Here is a 17,509-nt window from a genome sequence, read left to right on the forward strand (position 1 = left end):
GTGCTCCCATCCCTGGTTCTCCATTTTATCTAATTCTTGTTCCACTAAATACAATAGTAATTTTTTAATTTGCCCCCCAATTTTCCTGTTTCCCTCGTATTCCTCTCATCATAACTCTTAGTCAACCAACACCTAAAAGCAAATCATTTTATTCTTCACCCAAATTTTTTCCTTATTTGCTTTTTGTGGGTCCGTATCCCCTTCTTTTTTCTTTCCTTCTTTTTTTTTTTTTTTTTGCCACTTTACTACTTTTCCCGAATTCAGGCCCTCCATTACAGGCATTGTTTCTTATAATTCACAGTTCACCACAAGATTTTCTCAAGAAAGAGGGGAGAGGAGAGGAGAGGAAAAAAGGAGGGGGGGAATAATTTCCTTTTATTTTATTTTATTTTTCTTTATTTCATTATTAATTTTTTTGAAAAAAAACAACTCTTTTAGATTTTTTATTTTTTAACTTTTTATTCTTTATTAAATCTCATTAATACTATGAACAAAACCACCCTCAGATTCCATTAAGGAAGAGAAAATTGAACATAATGGATACAAAAGAAAGAGAGGTAACACAGATAGATGAGGAAAAATCTATGGATAAAAAATTTAATATATTGGAAACCTTGGAGCTAAATGACAGAAAATTCAAGATAGAAATCCTAAAAATCCTCCAAGATATACAAGAAAACACAGAAAGGCAATTTAGGGAGCTCAGAAAACAACTCAATGAACACAAAGAATATATTTCCAAGGAAATTGAAACCATGAAAACAAATCAAACAGAGATGAAAAACTCAATTCACGAGCTGAAAAACGAGGTAACAAGCTTAGCTAATAGAACAGGCAAGACAGAAGAGAGGATTAGTGAAATAGAAGACAAGCAACTTGAGGCACCACAGAGAGAAGAAGAAAGAGACTCAAAAATTTAAAAAAATGAGATAGTCCTACAAGAATTATCTGACTCCATCAAAAAGAATAACATAAGAATAATAGGTATATCAGAGGAAGAAGAGAGAGAAAATGGAATGGAGAACATACTCAAATAAATAATAGATGAGAACTTCCCAAGCCTGTCGGAAGAAATAAAGACTCAAATTCAAGAAGCAAACAGAACTCCGAGTTTTCTTAACCTCAACAAACCTAATCCAAGGCACATTATAATGAAATTGGCACAAACCAACAGCAAAGATAAAATTCTCAAGGCAGCCAGGGAAAAGAAGAATACAACATATAAAGGGAGGCCCATTAGATTATCATCAGATTTCTCAGCAGAAACTCTACAAGCTAGAAGGGAGTGCACCCCAATATTTAAAGTCCTGGGAGAGAGGAACTTTCAGCCACAAATACTATACCCATCAAAGCTGTCCTTCAAATATGAAGGAGAAATAAAAACATTCACAGATACAGAAAAGATGAGGGAATTTATCATCAGAAAACCCCCATTCCAGGAATTACTAAAGGGGGTTCTCCAATCAGATACAAAGAACAAAAAAAAAAAAAAGCCACAAGTAAAAGCTCCAAGAAGAACACAATAAAACCAAATTTAAACTGTGACAACAACAAAAAGAAAGGGGGGTGAGGATGGAGATTAACAATAGCAAAGGACGATGGAGTTCAAAAGTACTCACAAAATAGTGTGCTACAATGAACAGGGTAGGAACCCTTTTCATTACTTAAAGGTAACCACCATTGAAAAAACCACCACAGAAGCACATGAGATAATAAAGATAGCCACAGAGGAAAGATGTATGGAATACAACCAAATAAAAACAAAAGATAGAAAAACGAAAGAGAAGGATCAAACAAGACACAAAACTAACAGAAAGCAAGATATAAAATGGCAATAGGGAACTCACAAGTGTCAATAATTACACTAAATGTAAACGGATTAAACTCACCAATAAAGAGGCACAGCGTAGCAGAATGGATTAAAAAAGAAAATCCAACTGTATGCTGCCTACAGGAAACTCATCTAAGTAACAAGGATAAAAACAAATTCAAAGTGAAAGGCTGGAAAACAATACTACAAGCAAATAACATCCAAAAAAAAGCAGGAGTAGCAATACTCATATCTGATAATGCTGACTAAAAGACAACAAAAGTACTCAGAGACAAAAATGGCCATTTCATAATGGCTAAGGGGACACTGAATCAAGAAGACATAACAATTCTTAATATATATGCACCAAACCAAGGAGCACCAAAATATATAAGACAGCTACTTATGGACATTAAAACAAAAACTGACAAAAATACAGTCATACTTGTAGACCTCAATACACCGCTGACGGCTCTACATTGGTCATCCAAACAGAGAATCAACAATAATATAGTGGCCTTAAACAAAACACTAGAGCACCTGGATATGATAGACATCTACAGGACATTTCATCCCAAAGTGACTGAGTATACTTTTTTCTCCAGTGTACATGGATCATTCTCAAGAATTGACCATATGTTGGGCCACAAAAACAACATCAGCAAATTCAGAAAAATTGAAGTTGTACCAAGCATATTTTCTGATCATAAAGCCTTGAAACTAGAATTCAACTGCAAAAAAGAGGAAAAAAATCCCACAAAAATGTGGAAACTAAACAACATACTTTTAAAAAATGAATGGGTCAAAGAAGAAATAAGTGCAGAGATCAAAAGATATATACAGACTAATGAAAATGACAATACGACATATCAGAATCTATGGGATGCAGCAAAAGCAGTGATAAGAGGGAAGTTCATATCACTTCAGGCATATATGAACAAACAAGAGAGATCCCAAGTGAACCACTTAACTTCACACCTTAAGGAACTAGAAAAAGAAGAACAAAGACAACCCAAAACCAGCCGAAGAAGGAGATAATAAAAATCAGAGCAGAAATAAATGAAATAGAGAACAGAAAAACTATAGAAAAAATTAATAGAACAAGGAGCTGGTTCTTTGAAAAGATCAACAAAATTGACAAACCCTTGGCAAGACTTACCAAGGAAAAAAGAGAAAGAACTCATATAAACATAATCCAAAATGAAAGAGGAGAAATCACCACGGACACCGTAGATATACAAAGAATTATTATAGAATACTATGAAAAACTTTATGCCACTAAATTCAACAACCTAGAAGAAATGGATAAATTCTTAGAACAATACAACCTTTCTAGACTGAGTCAAGAAGAAGCATAAAGCCTAAAGAGACCTATTAGTAGAGAAGAAATAGAAAAAAACATTAAAAACCTCCCTAAAAATAAAAGTCCAGGCCCTGACGGCTATACCAGCGAATTTTATCAAACATTCAAGGAAGACTTGGTTCCTATTCTCCTGAAAGTCTTCCAAAAAATTGAAGAAGAAGCAATACTTCCAAACACATTTTATGAGGCCAACATAACCCTCATACCAAAACCAGGCAAGGATTGGACAAAAAAAGAAAACTACAGACCAATATCTCTAATGAATACAGATGCTAAAATACTAAACAAAATACTAGCAAAGCGAATACAACAACATATTAAAAAAATAATACATCATGATCAAGTGGGGTTCATCCCAGAATCTCAAGGATGGTTCAACATACGTAAAACGGTTAACATAATACACCATATCAACAAAACAAAGAACAAAAACCACATGATCTTATCAATAGACGCAGAAAGGTTTTCGATAAAATACAACACAATTTTATGTTTAAGACTCTCAACAAAATGGGTATTGAAGGAAAATATCTCAACATGATAAAGGCCATATATGAGAAACCATCAGCTAACATCATATTAAATGGCACTAAACTGAAGGCTTTCCCCCTTAAATCAGGAACAAGACAGGGTTGTCCACTCTCTCCACTCTTATTTAATGTGGTACTACAGGTTCTAGCCAGAGCAATCAGACTAGACAAAGAAAGAAAAGGCATCCATATTGGAAAAGAAGAAGTAAAGGTATCATTTTTTGCAGATGATATGATCCTATACATCGAAAACCCGAAAGAATCCACAAAAAGACTACTAGAAACAATAAGCCAATAGAGTAAGGTCGCAGGATACAAAATTAACATACAGAAGTCAATAGCCTTTTTATATGCCAACAATGAAACAATTGAGAACGAACTCAAAAGAATAATCCCCTTCACTAATGCAACAAAAAAAATAAAATACCTAGGAATAAACATAACAAAGAATGGAAAAGACTTATATAATGAAAACTATAAACCATTGTTAAGAGAAATCGAAAAAGATATATAGAGATGGAAGAATATACCTTGTTCTTGGTTAGGAAGAATAAATATAATCAAGATGGCCATATTACCCAAAGCAATATACAAATTTAATGCAATTCCCATCAAAATTCCAATGACATTTTTTAAAGAAATAGAGCAAAAAATTATCAGATTTATATGGAAGTATAAAAAACCCTGATAGCCAAAGCAATCCTAAAGAAAAAGAATGAAGCTGGGGGCATTACAATACCTGACTTCAAACTATATTATAGGGCCACGACAATCAAAACAGCATGGTATTGGCAGAAAAATAGACACTCAGACCAATGGAACAGAATACAAAGTCCAGAAATAAAACCACATATATATAGTCAAATAATTTTTGATAAAGGGACCAACAACACACAATGGAGAAAAGAAAGCCTCTTCAACAAATGGTGCTGGGAAAACTGGAAAGCCACATGCAAAAGAATGAAACTGGACTACAGTTTGTCCCCCTGTACTAAAATTAACTCAAAATAGATCAAAGATCTAAACATAAGACCTGAAACAATTAAGTACATAGAAGAAGACATAGGTACTCAACTCATGGACCTGGGTTTTAAAGAGCATTTTATGAATTTGACTCCAAAGGCAAGAGAAGTGAAGGCAAAAATTAATGAATTGGACTACATCAGACTAAGAAGTTTTTGCTCAGCAAGAGAAACTGATAACAAAATAAACAGACGGCCAACTAAATGGGAAATGATATTTTCAAACAACAGCTCAGATAAGGGCCTAATATCCAAAATATACAAAGAACTCATAAAACTCAACAACAAACAAACAAACAATCCAATAAAAAAATGGGAAGAGGACATGAACAGACACTTCTCCCAGGAAGAAATACAAATGGCCAACAGATATATGAAAAGATGCTCATCTTCTTTAGCTATTAGAGAAATGCAAATCAAAACTGCAATGAGATACCACCTCACACCTGTTAGATTAGCTATTATTAACAAGACAGGTAATAGCAAATGTTGGAGAGGCTGTGGAGAAAAAGGAACCCTCATACACTGTTGGTGGGAATGTAAAGTAGTACAACCATTATGGAAGAAAGTATGGTGGGTCCTCAAAAAACTGAAAATAGAACTACCTTATGACCCAGCAATCCCTCTACTGGGTATATACCCCCAAAACTCAGAAACATTGATATGTAAAGACACATGCAGCCCCATGTTCATTGCAGCATTGTTCACAGTGGCCAGGACATTGAAACAACCAAAAAGCCCGTCAATAGATGACTGGATAAAGAAGATGTGGCACATATACACTATGGAATACTACTCAGCCATAAGAAATGATGACATCGGATCATTTACAGCAAAATGGTGGGATCTTGATAACATGATACGAAGTGAAATAAGTAAATCAGAAAAAACCAGGAACTGCATTATTCCATACGTAGGTGGGACATAAAAGTGAGACTAAGAGACATTGATAAGAGTGTGGTGGTTACGGGGGGGGAGGGTGGAGAGGGAGAGGGAAAGGGGGAGGTGGAGGGGCACAAAGAAACTAGATAGAAGGTGACAGAGGACAATCTGACTTTGGGTGATGGGTATGCAACATAATTGAATGACAAGATAACCTGGACTTGTTATCTTTGCATATATGTATCCTGATTTATTGATGTCGCCCCATTAAAAAAACAAAATTATTAAAATAAATAAATAAAATAAAGTCACTCAAAAAAAAAACAATAATAAAAAATTAAACTGTGTTTCACATACAAGTATAAACCTACTTTGCCTAACCCTGTATACACAAGAAAGTGTTGCAAGCATACTTCATACTTTCATGACATTTTTAAAAATGAAAAAGGAATCCATGGGTTTGTACATACAAAAAACTCCTTTGCTGCTGTCAGTACAAGTTGCATCTGTACCATCTCCAGCAAGTTTCTTTCAACTTCTAACATGACTAATTCAACTAATCATGACAAAAAGAAAATCTCCCATATGACAAGACTCTCTCCGCAGGGGTCTTCTTGTGTAGCCCTTCTCATTCCAAGGTGCAGTCCTGGCCCAGCAGGCACCTTTTGCCAGAAGTGGGGAAGGGCTGCACTGAGATACTCTTATTTTTTTTTTTTTTGAGATACTCTCATTTGTTCATCTAGTTCCTCCTTGTAAGCCACCGTCCATGTTGTGAAGTGCTGGTTGGGTGGGGGGGTTCAGCCCATGGTTATTAAACTAAGATAAATCATTTCTTGGAATCATGCTCTAACCATCTAAGTTAATAGTCATAGATAGTCCCAGGCACATCTTTGTTAAGAGAAATGATTTATGTATACTAGTTTAGAACTAGGTGATGCCTATAATGTCACGTATTTTCAGTCCTACTCAATCGACTTCCATTTAAAGTTAATTTAGGGTTTGAAATGATCACAATAGGCTCCATCACTCAACTGTTAAATCTAATCAACTGAGAAGCAAGGACTTCAGTGGAACCACATTGACATACCTTATGTTTTAGGCCCATTAAAAAATGATTCAAAATACTTTAGGAACATTTCATCTCTCTCTTGTCCTTACTGAACAAAATCTTAAATTAATTTATCTGATCTTGAATGACATTCTCTAATTTTCACAGCTGATCTTGCTGCCTCTGCTAACCCCTAAGTTTTGGAGGGAATGTCATTACATAGTGCAACAGAGCAAGCAAAGCTGAGCTGCTTAGGCATGTTACCTTGGTGGCACTGCTCCTGGCTCTGTGAATGCAACCTGGGATGCTTCCACATAACCCCTAAGAAAAGTAGTCACAAAGTCAGCAACAAATAATACTCAAAGTTCAGAAATTAAATTTGGCCCTGGCCAATTGTCTCAGTGGTAGAGTGGCAGTCGGGCATGTGGAAGTCCTGGGTTTAATTTGCAGTCAGGGCACACAGGAGAGGTGGCCATCTGCTTCTCCACCCGTCCCTCTTCTCTCTCTCTCTCTTTATTTTCTCTCTCTTCCCCTTCCACAGCCATGGCTCAGTTTGAGCAGGTTGGCCCCAGGCACTGAGGATAGCTCCACAGCCTCGCCTAAGGCGCTAAATTGGCTTAGTTACTGAGCAACAGAGCATCAACCTGGATGGGGCAGAGCATGGCCCAGTAGGGGGCTTGCCAGGCAGATCCTAGTCGGGACACATGCAGTAGTTTGTCTGCTTTCCTGCCTCTCACTTAATTAAAAACAAAGAAAAAGAAGAAACTAGATTCAAGTAGCCACTGGTATTCCACTTACTAGAATTCAGTGGATGGCATTTGTACCTACCTGGTTTTAAATAATAACTGTTCCTATTTGATATGGGGCAAACTTAAGAGAGCAAAGCCAGATCTCTCTGCCTCCCTTATTTCCTTCTTTTCTCTCCATTTCAGCAGTTTAGGAAAGAAGATCTGATTTGTGCATGTAGCTGCAATGACATCAGTGCATGGAAGAGAGCACTAGTGTGAGGGTCATTGTGAGCATATTAGGAAAGCAGCACCACAGTTTTGTGGCTCTGTTTCCCATCTGGAAAGTAACAGATGTGCTGGTCCATAATCTGAATAAGAGCTCTCAAAGGCAGCCTGTTGGCTACAAGCCCAAGGTCCTGAATCTGGTCTTTAATTCTCAAGGCTCTTGGGAATGGACTCACACCAACCAAGTTCACCAAAGGCCAATATATAAACCAATGCCAATTTGCTAATTTTTACTTAACAATGAAGCACTGAAAAGACTGAACACTCCCATTTTGTGTGCAGATCACTGTCTCCCAGTAGAGAATTTTACATGAAAAGCTCAGCTGGAATTAGAAATTTGTTACACAGTATAGAATCAAAGTAAAGGGAGTCCTGGGGTATCACAGCCTGCCACACGTGTGACTTGTTTATAAGCTGACATTTTCAAAATGTCATTTAAAAATTATCTAATTATAAAATCTGGCTCTATCTTGCTGCTACTGTCTGATGGGACTTGGACTGCTTTGTAGACAGCTTTAATCATCTATGTTCTTTTGTGTCTGTAAATTTATATATATATAATCACTTTACATAACTACTATGGGCTTCTTAGGTTACTTGGATCTCCTAGAATCCAGAGCCAGGCGGTTCAGCTCCATAGAGCTCCTATGACAGGAGCAAAGACCTGAACATAATCTTTTACTGTTCACTCTTTGTTACAAAGTCACCAAGTTCACTTCCTGATGGCCACCTCAGCATCACTAACATCAACATACCACATACTCTGATTTCCATTCTTACTTGCTATAGTCCTTTATGGGACAAACACTTTCTCCACAACAGAGATTTATCTTCAGTTGAGTATTAAGGGCTCAGGAAAGAGGGGAATGAATAAGGAATGATACAGGCATTTTGGTGGGGATAGTCACCAAAAAAAAAAAAAAAGAGGGAGAAAAAAACTGGTTTGGGGCTTGACCTGTGGTGGCACAGTGTATAAAATGTCAACCTAGAACACTGAGATCGCTGGTTCGAAATGCCCGACTTGCCTGGTCAAGGCACATATGAGAATTGATACTTCCTGCTCCTCCCCCTTCTCTCTCTCTCTCTCTCTCTCTCTCTCTCTCCCCCCTCTCTAAAATTAATAAAAAATAACTGGCTTTGGATAAGCACATCAAAAAGAAAATATGTATAAAATAAAAGGAAAGAGAAAATGTCTCCTACCAATAATGCTTGCCAAGCCAAGGATAGGAAGTGGGAGGTTTAGAACCAGCTGCCCCTAAGCCCACCCTCCCCCTCACCTCCTGTGTTCTTGTCACTAGAGCCTTTGCAGGAGCCATACTATCTGCCAGTTTTGAGGGATGGGGGTGGAGGGGTGATGCTTCAAATGCTGGAGTGTCTGTGTATCAGACCTGAGGTGTTCTCCTCAAGCCCCTCACTACACCCCTTCAGAAAAGGAAATTTATTTTCTAGTGCTCCAAATTGGAATGCAAAACAATTTCCCAGAGATATAGTGTCACAACTGTTACCTAGTTTCCATGAGTTCTATAGTCAGCCACATTAGTTATTAAGGAGGCTGTTGTGAACCAGCCAGAAAGCAATCATCACATAGAACCATGTTTCTATGAGAAAATGTTTTCTGTGTTCCCAACAATAACTTACAATAAACTTTTAGAAAATAATCTATTTTTATACTGAAGAATGCCTAAATGTATGGTCCCAAATCCATGTCTACATCCTTTATAATTTTTCTTTATCCGGTCACATATAGAAAGAACAAATACCCTAGACACTCCAAGTACTATTTATTTTAGAATGCTTCATGACCAGAGAAACAAGCAATATATGTGAAGACTACAAGACTGTCCTTAGGAATTACAATATTTGACAGATCCTGCCTATGGAACAGTCCAAGTAGTGAAGGGGGAGATACAGCTGTGAATATAGCTCATGCAGCCCCTGCTTCCCTAGGAGCTTACTATGATTTATGGTCAGAGCCTGAAAGTCTAGCAGAAGCAACTGCTTCACTATGACGTCCACATACATGAGAGACTGATGTTAAAGTAACCCCACACAAAATTATGGCGGGAGGAGGGCAATGAAAAATGGAGCCCTTGCCGGTTGCTTTAAGCAGAAGCTTCTCTGGCAGTTTCATGTGCAGCCTTCCCTAAAGTTCTCCACTGACTTACCACTCACATTTTTTTCTTCTGAAGAATTATCAGTGTATATAGATGCTGCACATTTAAGCCCTTAGCCATCCACCACTGCAATATCCTCTATTTATTCTCTGGATGTTAAGATTAACCCTGCATTTCCTATTAGAAGGCAGAATTTTTGAAGTTCAAACTGCCTTCACAGCCCTGGATCAATATTTAACATACATGAAAGCCTTGATAGATGATCATTCATTGGTTGACCAACAAGATGTACTGCCAGAGAAACTTAAATTGAGCTTACAATACAAGCTCCACAAAGCCAGTTTTTAAAAAACTTTTCCACCTGTGTATCCTTATTATCTAAAAGAATGCCTGTCACATAGTAGGTGCTCAATCAATATTTGATGGATTAATAAAAGTTTGGAAGCTCTCACCAATACACTGAAGAAAAAGTATTGCTGAAACTACAGTAAAGTCCAAAAGAATTCTTTCCTTTTGTGATAACATGGATGGATGGACCTTGAGGGTAATATGCTAAGTGAAATAAGTCAGACACTGCAAGATGGCTACCACATGATTTTACTTATATATAGAATCTAAAACACAAAACAAACAAAACAAACCTGAATTTATAGATACACAAAAGAGACTGGTGGTTGTGAGAGGAAGGGGGTTGGGGGTTGGGGGTTGGGGGATGAAGTGTGTGACTAAGTCATAAAATCTTAGGGATCAAGAAGTACAGACTTCCAGTTATCGAATAAGTAAGTCATGAGCATGTAATGTACAGAATGAGGAATATAGTTAATAATATATTAATTTTGTGAAGTGACAGAGGGTAACTAAACACTGTGGTGACCACTTCAAAATGTACAAAAGTGTCAAATCACTATGTTGCGCACCGTAGACTAACATAATATTGCATATCAATTATACCTAAATAAATTAATTAAAAGACATATGTATATATTATTCAAGAATAAAAAAAATTCCATGCGACTTTCCAGGAAACGTATTACCTAGAATAACTGACACCTATATTCATTTGAGAAATTAAGCCCTGCAGCCATGAGATGAGCAAAGGTGCTTATGGATTTTACTGCATTGTGTGCCAAGTGTGGGCAAAGTCTGCAATTGCAGGCCTGTCCTAGAGTCCTTTAAATCTCACAAAGCACCGTGATCTGAGCCTTACAGAGCCTTACAGAGGAAAGCTGGAAAGAACTGTGAGGCTTTCCTTCTTTGCTGGAGTGGGCTATATTTTTTAAATTTTCATTGTAAAATAGCTTAAATTACGAATATTATGAACCACACTTACCTGTTCATACTCTGCTCTGCAGCCAGAGCACAATTGGACATGGAAAAAGATGACAAAGTAACTCACAAGAAACAAGAAAGGGGTGACAGGCTGTTTGAAAGAGACTACAAATCACATGCACAAAATCCCTTTCATATCAGCTAATCTGGGTAGGAAAGATGTTGTGCCTAAGTCATTACCATTTTCTTTCTTTTTTTTTTTTACATTACCATTTTCTTTATTGGAGATTACCTTCAATATAACATTTGGCAATGATTTTGGGCACTCCTTACTTATGTCTATATGTGAGTGAGTCACTTTTTCAAAAGTATGCCATTTTCAGAGATGCCTATCAATACCTAACAGATATTAATTAGTTAGTTAATTTTCTTCTATCTAATCCCAAACAAGATCGTGGCTAGGAAACAACCCAAACATGGTAAAATGGATATTCAGGATGTCAGATACCAGCGACATCAAGAATGGTGCTTTCAGTTAACATCCATGTCTCTCAGCCCATAACTATGTACAAGATCAAGTCCATGCTTTTAAGGCTATCATTCAAATTTCTCCGCAAGCAGGTAGGATTGTTTCTCACCTTCATCTTCTTGTATACACTAGAATCCTTCACTTTCTTCACTGTGCCTCTCCCTGAATCCTAGCTGTCTCAGAGCCCATCCTATACCACTCCTCCCCAAGGGGTCTTTCCAAAACACAGGAGTACAGCTCAGTACACATGAGTTTCTCTTCTTATTAACTGTATTATGCTCTAGACTCTGAAGCCACTAGGCTGGATAACTAGCTATACACTGTTAAACTCTACTATCTCCCATGCACATGCTGTCTCTTTCCACAATGCCAGGTACAGCATTTGCCATATAAATGGTGAATAAGTATCTACTATTACTTTTTCCTTTCAAACTAAACTTTAAATATAAATTTCTTCCAACAGAAACACCTCTCTTTTTGGCATGCCTTTCCCAGAAAGGAAAACAGGGAAAAGGTCATCATTTTTTCTGGGAGAACTTGAGAAATCAGCTGATATATATTCCATTACTTGGTAAAACAGATTCTTCCTTTTGAAGACTGTGATTAGAAAAATAACAAAGCATTTACCTCACCAAAAGGAAGAAAAGCTACTGCTTTTCTTTTTCCTTTTTAGATATTTATAAGAATGAAACGGGGACTTTAGTTTGGCATGAAGAAACTGAGTAATATGTATTTCCTTGAAGGTGATTTTTAAATTCCAAATCAAGACTTTCCCCAAGGCCCTGGCCAGTTAGCTCAGTTTATTAGAGCCATTGTCCCCATATGCCGAGATTGCAGGTCAGGTCCCCAGTCAGGACACATATAAGAATCAACCAGTGAATGCATAAAGAAGTGAAACAATGAATCAATTTTTTTTCCTCTCTCTCTAAAATCAATTAAAAAAAAGATTTTCCCCAATTCACAACATTCTCAAACACCATAAGGTCCTCAAAAAATGCAAACTGGTTATATTACAGTACAAATGCTTACTTACATTACATTAAAACATACATTTCCTGAAAGAAGTGGTTAAATTTCCAATTTAGTAAAATACTACATTCTTTTGATATTGCATATTAATTATACCTAAATAAATCTCTTGATTTGCATACATTTCTCAGAAATCATTGGTAAATATCTCCAGTGTGCTGGACACCTGGTCATGAAGAGCAGATAACAAGATAGAATGTCCCTTACCATTGAGGCCTGCTTTACAGGTTGAACTCTTCATAAAAGATATTAAGAGTTTGACACCTTAACGATACCTCTTAAAATAATATCCATACTTTCAATGAGTAAGGAAGTCTGTATGTTATTGTCTTGAATGAGACAAGTCCTTAATCACTCACTGCTTTGCCAACTGCTGCATTTCGTCTCACTTTAATTCCTACTTTTCCCTGTTGCCCTATTCAGTCCCTCAACTGACATGTCTGATCACTGTAATAATATTCAAGTCCCCAGGAAAGTATAAAGTTGGGATTTTACTCTATTTGTCTAAGCAGAACTTAATTAGTAAGGTAAATCTTCTGCCAGAAGTCAAACAGAATGATCCACATCTCGCAACCCACACAGCTCTCTGTGTGGTAAGTTCCAGTTTACCAGGGTATGACAAAGCCTGGAACTAATCAGACAGATGTCTGGTGTCATGTTTTTCTTCCAGATGACAGCAGAGGAAGTGGCAACATTAATGTTGACATACAGATATGGAGCAGCTTCTGGACTGACTGTACATACACCTCCTGTGAAAAGTTGGTAAGCAAAGGCCCTGAAACTGACAAGTGCCCCTCACATTTCTTCATTTGCCATTCAAAGGCCATGCCTTGCACTTCTTTTAGGTGCTAACTCCAATGTCATCACCAATGACTCTGCATACCTTATCCTGTGCTGGCAATTCTTCATCTCTCAGACTGACCCTTCGGGGCTACCTCAGTGATAACATGTGACCAAATTAGAATGAGGCTGGAGTAGAGAAAAGCTGGCCTAAACTGTGTGGTGTGAATAAGGAGCTATATTGTGTTCCATTGCCCTCAGAAACAGCCTGGATTAGAATAAACATTAATACTAAATTAGAGTTGGTTATATTTTAAACAAGATAACTTTTGAGTCTTCTGTCAGGAAGATTCAATTGATCTAATTTTCTAACAGAACACTTTCCACTTGATATTATCAATATCCATTCAACCCACTCAAAAACAAGTTATTTCCTTTGTTTCCAAGTTTACTTACTGTGTTTTTTGTATATAGGCAATTGATTTTTATTTTCCCCCTCAATTATGCCCAATTCAATACATTTATTACTTACTTGCCTGGGGAAAAAGGAATGTTTTTGTCAGTCATCAAAAATAAAGTTAAAAAAAGACATTTGTGGAATTGTTTAATTAAAACTGCATGTATCTTGCTCTGAAGTGTATTTTTAAATTTCAAGCTATTGTAATTATAAAATAAACATGTTCACTTTCAAAGATATAAAAATTAAACTATTTTATCAAGGTAAAAATGAGAAACTGAAAATACTCTGTTTTTACATTCTTCCAGTTTATGCATGGACTAGAAAAAGAGCAAAAAGCTTTCCTGATCTTTTCAATTCCAAGAGAAATCTATCCAACTGTTTCTATTATTAGCACAAAAAAATGGTAGCTGAAGAAGTTACTGTGGTTAACAACTGAATAATTCATAGTCTCTGAAGAATTCAGTTGCTTTGTCTTCTCCAGTTGCTCTTTCAAACTGGATCCCCAAACATATTTCTAGTCCTGAGTTGTTATAAAGAAAACCAAATACAAATTATTTTTAGCAATTAGAAATTGGCCATGCTAATCACTGACAATAGCAGCGATACAGTCAACTAGAGATTTAGCATGAAATTTTATAACCAATTCATAAAACTCTTAAGATTACACTACATTTATTGTCAGAAATTATAGTTTAAAATGCCAATCTCTGTTCCATAAATATCACTGGGCTACAATATTCCTGAAATTTAAACTGCGTTTATATAGCCTTCCAAACAGAAGATAGAAAAAAAATTAAATATGACATATAAATCATTTTTTTTACATTCTATAATCTTTATTTTTTATATTTATTTATTTTTTATTTAATTAATCGTGTTTGCATAGATTCTAGGGTCACCCCGAAGCACCCCCCCTCCCCCATATTCCCCTCAGCATCTCCCTTGCCCCCCTTCCCATAGCACCCTCCCCCCTTCCCTTCAAGTTTATCCCATTCCATCATCCCCTTTCCCCCTGTCCTCTTTTCCTCTGGTCCCTTTGATCTCTCCTCTGTCTCAATTCCCTTCCTCAGTTCTCCTTGTTCCTTGGATTCCTCAAATGAGTGAGGTCATAAGATATTTTAAACACATAACAACATCTTCTCATTTAAATTCAAATTATTTTCTATGATTTGAAGCACTAAGAATTTCAAGTCCAGAAAAAAGTGCCTCAATTTATGAGTGAAAGATGTTAATAATGTTGAAAAGATTAATTTCTGCTGTTAACATGAGAACAGAAGCTAAGCCTACCATCACTGTTTACCTAAAATTACCATAAAAATATCAACTTTGTTTTATCTTCAAAAGAGCAGTGTTAAGCATTAGAAAATAGTGGGAGTTTTATGTTCAACTTTATTTTTCAAGAACATTTTTCCAAAAACAAGTGGTCTCTGCCAAAGAAAATATGGAACTGAAAAATAAGATGGCTGTATTTTTTTCCTGTTTGAAATTCATCCCTGTCTAAATTCTTAATGTAACCAGTGTAAAACCTCAGAACCCTTGGAGAAGCCATCACTCCACAAAGCCCACAGTTTACCCTTTCCCGCATCTAAGTTTTCTTTTATGTTAAAGTTTCAAACAGAAATCTTTCTATAAGCATGACTCACTTCTTCAATAGACCTTGCTTAACATAACTGTACTGAATGAACTTTTTTTTTGATAATGCAATGTTATCATTTGTGGACACCAGCCTAGTTTACTGAAATATATTAAAATTCTTATTAGGAACTAGTTTTTGTTTGTTTTGTTTTAGCAAGAGAGAAACAGAAAGGAGAGATATGAGAAACATCAATTCATAGTTGCACCACTTTTAGTTGTTCATTGATTGTTTATCACAATCAATGCCTTGAATGGGAGGCTCCAGCTGAGTAAGTGACCTCAGGTTCAAGCCAGCGACCTTGGGCTTCAAACCAGTGACCTTTGGGCTCAAACCATCGACCTCAGGATCATGTCTATGATGCCACACTCAAGCTGGCAACATTGAGGTTTTGAACCTGGGTCCTCAGGATCCCAGGCTGATACTCTATCCACTGTGCCACCAACTGCTCAGGCAGGAACTAGCTTTTATAAAGTTTACCTGTTGCCAGTGTAAAATTAGTAGCCACGGCTACCATCACAACCTCCTGGCCCATGCAGATTTGCATTTGATTTGGAAAGATGGTAATGAAACAATGGAGCCAAGAACTGGTGGGCCACTAGCTTTAATCCTAGCTTGCACCTGGCAGGCAAGTAAAAACATACACTGGGCTCCAAAACCCACTCATTCAGTGCTCACAAAGCTACTGACTTATCCGAGTTTCCTAGAATCAAAGGTTTCTAGCTCACCAATCTTATTCACCTCTGTTCCCCATCTCCTTCTCTCTGCATAAACTCTGCACAAACTGGCTTCTCCTTCAGCACTCCACCATCTTGGCTGCTTCTCCTGGCCTCCTCCATGTGGCCCTTCTCTGCTCTCCTACAGCATGGGCTCCTCCTAAAACGTAATCCCTCTTCTCTCTGAAGAACGTGATCTCTCTTCCTTTTTTTTAAATTACTTTTTTATTTTTATTTTTATTTTTCTAAAGTTGGAAATGGGGAGGCAGTCAGACAGACTCCCACATGTGCCCGACCGGGATCTACCTGGCATGCCCACCAGGGGGCGACGCTCTGCCCATCTGGGGCGTTGTTCTGTTGCAATCAGAGGCATTCTAGCACCTGAGGCAGAGGCCATAGAGCCATTCTCAGTGCCCGGGCCAACCTTGCTCCAATGGAGCCTTGGCTGCAGGAGGGGAAGAGAGAGACAGAGAGGAAGGAGAAGAAGAGGGGTGGAGAAGCAGATGGGCGTTTTTCCTGTGTGGCCTGGCTGGGAATCGAACCTGGGACTCCTGCATGCCAGGCCGATGCTCTACCACTGAGCCAACTGGCCAGGGCCTCTCTTCCTTTTAAAACCTTTTGGCATGAAAGCCCTCCCCCAACACATATTAACATAATCACGCCCATCCCAAGCAAAAAGGGCTTCCATGTAGGCAGCACCATCTTTAACAAAGTGAGCATGATATATTTTATCTGCCCAACAGCCAGGCACTCTGCTAAGCACTTTACTTGCATCCTCTCATTTAACATTAACAGGTAGCATTTACTTAATATTCTGTACCACTGCTACCAAGGAGATTAGAACATACTTAAAAATTAGCTAACCCAGGGCAGTTCAAGTTTAAAGCTCAAGCTGTTAGCCACTGCAGTACTATATTACTTCTCAAGAACAAAGTTTCCTTGACTATGACTCAAACCCAGAATAGGTCAGGGAATGTCATAAATTCCAGCCACTAGACCAACCACACAACATGTATTGGGTTGCTTAACCCCACACAAAAAGGCCCCAGATGTTTATGTGTTTGAATATCTGCTTTTTGTTTTTTTCTCTCTTTTCTTGACATACTGTTGATTTCACTTTTTCCATGTTACACTTAGATATATACTGTTTTTGCTATTGCCAGCATGTCTAATCAATAAGAGCCTCTCTTCTCCCTTTACCACAAGTTTCTATTTACATGCTATTTTTCACTTTAAAAAGTGCTTTCAGCCTGACCTGTGGTGGCGCAGTGGATAAAGCGTCGACCTGGAAATGCTGAGGTCGCTGGTTCA

General features: G+C 37.5%; 1 protein-coding gene across 4 annotated transcripts in view; it reads right to left on the reverse strand.

Annotated features, from left to right (window-relative positions):
- The window catches only part of ARHGEF6 (Rac/Cdc42 guanine nucleotide exchange factor 6), a 190,143-nt gene that overhangs the window by 148,187 nt on the left and 24,447 nt on the right, over nt 1-17,509 (reverse strand). Inside the window, exon 1 of one of the 4 annotated variants that reach the window (XM_066356651.1) lies at nt 6,920-6,976. The exons of the other annotated variants lie outside the window; for them this stretch is intronic. The gene's annotated coding sequence lies outside the window, so the exon portion shown is untranslated. Of the gene's footprint in view, nt 1-6,919; nt 6,977-17,509 lie in introns of those variants that run through there. 4 annotated transcript variants of the gene reach the window in all.

Source organism: Saccopteryx leptura, chromosome X, assembly GCF_036850995.1.
Source record: "Saccopteryx leptura isolate mSacLep1 chromosome X, mSacLep1_pri_phased_curated, whole genome shotgun sequence".
NCBI classification, from domain to species: Eukaryota; Metazoa; Chordata; class Mammalia; order Chiroptera; family Emballonuridae; genus Saccopteryx; species Saccopteryx leptura.